The following is a 6,823-nucleotide window of genomic DNA, read 5'->3' on the forward strand; positions in this document are numbered from 1 at the left end:
AACATTTACTCAAGAGACAGATTTCAATAAAACATATAATCAAGAAAGAACCCACTCTACTCACTACTGTAGACTTACAGCAAAGTTACCCATTTTACCTTTTTGTTTTCTTGTCACTGCTTTCAAGTAAATAGTTTGAAAGCATGACAGGATAGCTTAGATATCGGTGGAATGATTACCCTGTGTCAATGACAGCAGTTGTGGCTGTTTCACATGGTCTACATGAGCACATTTATGGGAAATATCTCCAGCTGCAAAAGCTTGACTTCCAGATTTTGAAATGGCAGTGGAAGGCCCCCTTGGGGGCGCAGTGGTAGCGTCCCTATCCCTGATTCAGGGTGGCCCAGGCTCAAGTCCCACCTGCTCCAGAGGTGTGCAATAATATCTCTAAACTGGTTGATTAGGAAAATAGGTTAAATTGAAAAATTTAGAATTGGAACTGCAGTAGATGGTGCATCTAACAAAATGGGTACACTGTAGATTAAGACCAGATAAGCAGAGAGGCAATGGGTGACTACAAGGTGGTTTTGAATGACCAGCAGATGATGCAGTGGTCTCCTGAAGTTGCCTTTTGGATACTGCTGATGGCGATGGTTCATTGGAGAAACACACAAGATCCGGTGCGGCACAGTGGCTCAGTGGTTAGCACTTTGCCTCACAGCCCCAGGGACCCGGGTTCGATTCTGGCCTCTTGCAACTGTCTACGTGGAGTTTGCACATTCTCCCCGTGTCTGCGTAGGTCTCCTCTGAGTGTTCTGGTTTCCTCCCACAATCCAAAGCTGTGCAGGTCAGGTGAATTGGCCATGTTAAATTGCCCGTAGTGTTCAGGGATGTGTGTGTAATGGGATGTGAGGTAAATGTAGAGTCATGTAAGGGAATGGGCCTGGGTGGGTTACTGTTTGGAGGTTCGGTGTAAATTTACTGGCCCCAAGGGCCTGTTTCCACACTGTAGGGATTCTCTGATTCTATCCACGTTTTTGGCACCACATGTGGCTCAGCTACAGAGACAGAGGCAAAGCACAATGGACAGACCATGGTGGGCGTTTTAACAGATAAATGCAATTCCAGGATGGTGTGTCATCTCCCTGCTGCCAGGGTTAAGAGTATCACAGAGTGGTTGCAGGATATTCTTTTCAGGGTGAACAGCCAGAATCATGGTCCACATTGGCACCCAAAGCTGAGGTAAAAGAGGGATGAGATTCTCAAAGTAGATTTTAGGGGCCGAGGCAAGAGACCTCGATGGCAGTAACCTCAGGTCTGTTCCCAGTGACCACAAAATGGGTTGCACCTCAACGGGATCGGGAGTAATAACTTTGCTAGGAAATTGGCTAGGGTAGCAGAAACAAATCCAAGAATCAGCCAGGATCAGATCACAGATTCAAAAGAATGAAGAGCACTCAGTCAGAATACACACAGCATTTGCAACAAGAACTGCTAGTACAAGTAAACATGAAGACGTATGATGTCATTGCCACTATGGACACATGGCTTCAGGCGCCTAAAACTGGGACCAGAATATTCAAGGACAATCAACATTTAGGAGGGACAGACAAAAAGAAAAAGTGAGCTAGGGTAGTGCTCATAAAATAATCAGTTCATTAGTTGGAGAGGGTCTCCAATTAAAAGAACAGGATGTTCAGGTGGAGCTGAGAAACAGCAAGTGGCAGCAAATCCTGTAAGGAATGGTTTATAGACCATTAAACAATACTGATAATGTAGGACATGATATAAATCAGGGCAAGAGAGGTGCATTAAACAATGAAAGTATACATGGATAACATTGACCTACATTTGCGCTGGGTATATCTAATGACCACCAAAGTGGTGGGCGATAAATTCCAGGGAAGTGCTCAAGATGGTTTTCTACAGCAATATGTTGAGGAACCAAGAGGCTGTTTTAATACAATCTAATACAATGCAATGATGTGGGGATTATTTATAATCTTGTTCTAAATGAAATAGTGACCATTGCATGATAGAAGTTTGCAGTTTGAAGCAGATGCAACTCAATATAAAACAAGGATCTCAAATCTACAGTCATTACGAAGGTAGGAAGAGGAATTTGACTGTGCTGGATTAGAAAAATACATCAGAGGTTTGACAGTAGATAGGTAATGGCTAGTATTTCAATAATTTCTGAAAAAAAAAAGGAATTCCTCTAAGGCAAAATACCTAACAGGAAAAGTGAAGAGCTGTGGTTAAGGGAAGGGAAAGACAGTACCAAATCAAAAGAGGAGACTAATAAAATTCCAAAAAAAATGCAAGTCTGAAGATTGGGAGCATTTTAGAATTCGGAAAAGGCGGGTCTAGAAATTGAAACTAAGAGAGAATAGAATTATGAAAGTAAAATAGCGAGAAACATAAAATGGATTGTAAAAGTCTCTACAAGTATGTTGCAGAAAAGAGACGATCAGCCCTACCAACTTGCCTACAGTCTGGGCCTGTATTCTTCAAAGTTTACAAGAGTACGAGGTGATTGCACAGAAGCTGACAAAATCCTTGAAGGGGTGGACAGGGAAAATGCAGAAAGGATGTTTCCCCTGGCTGTAGAGTCGAGGACACACTCTTAGTATAAAAGGCTAGCAATTTGTGGACCCAGGTGAAAAGGCATGACTTCTCAGAGAGTGGTGAATCTGTGGAATTCTCTTCCCAAGAAGGCTGTGGAAGTCCAGTCATTAAGGAAGTTCAAGGGAAAGATCGACAGATATCTGCAGACTTGTCATCAAAGGACATGGGGATAGCATGGGCATATGATGTTGTGGTTGACAATCAGCCATAATACAGAGCAGGCTCAAGGGGGCAAGTGGCCCATGTTCCCATGGTAAAAATTGCTTAAATAGTAAGAGAAAATGCTAAAATAAAAATCAGCAGCTCAGGAAGTATTAATGGAGGAAAACAGCCTAGCAGAGGGAAGAGAGGCCAGAGAAGAAGATAGAGTGAGAGAGAGAAAAGAAAGAGGCACGCGCATGCACGCGCTTTCTCTCTCTCACATACACACACAGCAGAAATGAGGATCACAGACAGACAGACAGACAGAGTGACAAAGAAAAAGAAATATCAGAGAGAGAGAGGCGGGGGCAGAAAAAAGCAAAGAGAGATAGATGGATTGACAGACAGAGGAGGAATTAACAGACAGTTAAAGAGACAAACAGGGTGGAAGAGAGAGAAAGCTGGAAGGTGAGATAGAGAGAGACAGAGAGAGAAGCAGACAGACAGGAGTGACACAGACAAACAGAGAAACAGAGACACAAGGAGACAGACTCACTCAGATCATCAGCGCATAATTCTGAGTGACGTACAAATACAGTTACTTCACAACTCAAGACAACAAAGATCTTCCTGTTGTGTCAAACTGAAACTACTAACAGTCAGGATTTTCAAAGAGCAACAAACTGAGCAGCTGAAAAACATTCTAGTTCCTGTTCAACCTAAGGAAATACTTCTGGAATTGGAGAAGCACAAGGAAAAAAGATGTGAGACAGCAGACTCTTGCTGAACATGCTGCACATCTACAAGAGGTACAAGTCAAGATCCCAGAGCAGAGCAGAGCAATGGGATTTCGGTCTGCAGCAGAATGGCTGGATATGAAGCAAGATGGTTTGCTGTTATTAATGGCAATAGCACGATGTGGCAGATTTATGAAAAGGGATGGGTTAAGTGTGTGGACCAGGAGACAAAAATATTTCTGTTTTCATCACAGACCTGTGAAATTAAGTGGGAAAACTGCTTTTTGAACTTGGACTGATAAGTAGCAGAGAGACCATCACTTAACCTCTGAAATAGGTGCAGGAGAAACTCAGCAGGCCTGGCAGCATCAGCAGGGAGAGAAACAGAGTTAATGTTTTGAGTCCAAAATACAGAACTCTGATTCCATGAATGAGAGAGCAGACAGTAAGAGTTCTCAGCCAATACCAGTCAAACTTGGTTGGAATGGATAAGTTGGGCTGAAGGGCCTACTTCCATGCTGCATGACTCTACGACTCTATAAATCATCCTTCATAAGTTGCCAAGTGTTTTGGCATGTTGTTCTGACATCAAAATGCTGAAGTCATTGCAGATGTTTATAAAGTAAACAACTGAAAATTAAAAGCTGGATAAATGAAGAAGGGGTGAAATTATGGACTGAGTCAGTGTGGTTGAAGCATCAAGGCAATATTCTTAAAAAAAAAAGCCCGATTAAGGTGTGATCAGTCCTGGATGCATCAAACTGCAGCACAAAAAAGGAGGGTTGGGAACTGAGGATTCAATCAGTAATTTTCAGTGTTTGACTGGACATTTCAATCAACAACAAAAACAGAAATTGCTGGAAAAGCTCAGCGTGTCTGGCAGCATCTGTGGAGAGAAATCAGAGCTCTGAAGGAAGGTCACTCAACACAAAACATTAACTCTGATTTCTCTCCACAGATGCTGCCAGACTCGCTGAGCTTTTCCAGCAATTTCAGTTTTTATTTCTGATTTACAGCATCCGCAGTTCTTTCCATTTTTATTTCAATCAACAAGCTGTTTCAAGCAAAACAACATTTCGGGCAAAAGCCCTTTCCTGATGAAGGGCTTTTGCCCGAAACATCGATTCTCCTGTTCCTCGGATGCTACCTGACCTGCTGTGCTTTTCCAGCACCACTCTAATCTTGCCTCTAATCTCCAGCATCTGCAGTACCCACTTTTGCCGAGCTGTTTCAAGTACTCATGTGTGAAGATTGGCTCCAAATGACAGGTTGCCCTGCTCGGCTTCTGGTAAAGAAATATAGACGTGGGACTATCTCGAGAGTAGTAGACTCCATAACTCAAAAGGTAAGAAGGCCCTCTCACTATTGCATAAGTACTGTCCCCTCCACACTTCACTTCAGCTCTGAGACATCTAGACTCTTGTCTTTCCTCCATGGATTCTGCCTGACCTGCCATGATCTCCAACACTGTTTGTTTTCAATACAGATTCTAGCACCTGCAGTAATTTGCTCCTAAGAAGGCCGCACCTCCTTGGCAAGGGACTAGTATATGGACTGGGCACAGATCAAACAAGGAAGGGGTATCAAACCAACACAGACCGCCAGAGTGTTAAGACTGAAGGTGAAGCAAAGTAAGACCCATGGACAAGGTATATCTCAGATTGGTTATTGGGAGTTGAGTTCCCAATTCAGTGATCTATTGCTGGATTTGACAGTTCTGGATCGACAGTAAAGTTATAAAATTAGGTGATTATGCCCTCTGTGAGATTCTTAAGTCATATGTCCTTTGTGAACGGGGGTTTAGATCAGAGTGGTGCTGGAGAAGCACAGCAGGTGAGGCAGCATCCGAGGAGCAGGAAAATCAACGAGTATTCATGAAGAAGGACTTTTGCCTGAAAAGTCGATTTTCCCGCTCCTAGATGCTGCCTGACCTGCTGTGCTTTTCCAGCACCACTCTGATCTAAACTCTGGTTTCCAGCATCTGCACTCCTCACTTTTGCCTAGTTGATTCTCTCCTTTGTGAATGTCAATGCAACTCACGTCATTTCTGTGCACTGGAAGAAATAAAAACATCAGCAAACAGACAATATCTTCAGTTGCTATTTCAGTGATGCTACACCTCCACAAATCAATGGTCAGACCACATTTGGACTATTGTGTTCAGTTCTGGGCACCTTATTTCAGGACAGATGTGAAAGACCTGGAGACAGTGTCAAGGAAATTTATTACAATGATGTCGAAAATGAAATATTTTAGATACAAGGAAAGATTAGAGAGACTGGGCTTATTCTCCCTGGAGCAGAGAAGATTATGATTAGATTACTTACAGTGCGGAAACAGGCCCTTCGGCCCAACAAGTCCACACCGACCCGCCGAAGCGCAACCCACCCAGACCCATACCCCTACATTTACCCCTTCACCTAACACTACAGGCAATTTAGCATGGCCAATTCACCTGACCTGCACATCTTTGGACTGTGGGAGGAAACCGGAGCACCTGGAGGAAACCCACGCAGACACGGGGAGAACGTGCAAAATCCACACAGTCAGTCGCCTGAGGCTGGAATTGAATTCGGGTCTCTGGTGCTGTGAGGCAGCAGTGCTAACCACTGTGCCACCGTGCCGCTTATGAAACATAACCTTTGAGACTCTCATTCTTAGGTGCAGAGAACATGTCTCTCGCTGGCTATGCTATTCCCTGTTGTAAGCACATCCTTTGTAACAGCCCCACTCAGATGGTTCCCCAGCTCAACTCCGAGCCAAAGCTACTCAAGCTACACATATCGCAGCTGTGGGTGCCACGAGTTGCACAGTTGTCCAGCAGCTCCCATTTGCTCCAGTCTCCACACATTACCTGCCCTGTCAGCTTTCTTGTGTTTTCTTGTGGGCGGCACGGTGGCACAGTGGTTAGCACTACTGCCTCACAGCGCCAGAGACCCGGGTTCGTCAGGTGAATTGGCCATGCTAAATTGCCCTTAGTGTTAGGTTAAAGGGGTAAAGGTAGGGGTATGGGTGGGTTGCGCTTCGGTGGGTCGGTGTGGACTTGTTGGGCCGAAGGGCCTGTTTCCACGCTGTAATGTAATCTAATCTAAAGAAAATGATTAATTGGCTGTCAAGTTTAGAAAAATCATTCACCAATAATTTATAAGCAGAAGGAATAGAACGTGGAACAAATGTGCATTTATCCCCTTTGGTAGAAGAAACAGATATACAGATTATTTCTTAAATGGTAAGTGACTGAAAAGTGTAGAATTACAAAGGGGCCTAAGTGTTCTAGTCAGCCAGTTGCTGAAGGCTAACATGGGCCTGTATTCAGTAGAATTTCAAAGAATGAGGGGCGGTCTAATTAAAACCTGCAAAATTCTTAACAGGGACAG

At 43.8% G+C, this 6,823-nt stretch overlaps 1 long non-coding RNA gene across 1 annotated transcript; it reads left to right on the top strand.

The window, feature by feature from the left end:
* Positions 1–3,459: 3,459 nt before the first annotated feature.
* On the top strand, positions 3,460–5,262 carry LOC122559221. The gene is made up of 3 exons (XR_006314375.1): positions 3,460–3,518; positions 4,646–4,791; positions 4,933–5,262. It is a non-coding gene; the product is annotated as an uncharacterized LOC122559221 (long non-coding RNA).
* Positions 5,263–6,823: the final 1,561 nt, after the last annotated feature.

Source organism: Chiloscyllium plagiosum, chromosome 18, assembly GCF_004010195.1.
Source record: "Chiloscyllium plagiosum isolate BGI_BamShark_2017 chromosome 18, ASM401019v2, whole genome shotgun sequence".
NCBI lineage: Eukaryota > Metazoa > Chordata > Chondrichthyes > Orectolobiformes > Hemiscylliidae > Chiloscyllium > Chiloscyllium plagiosum.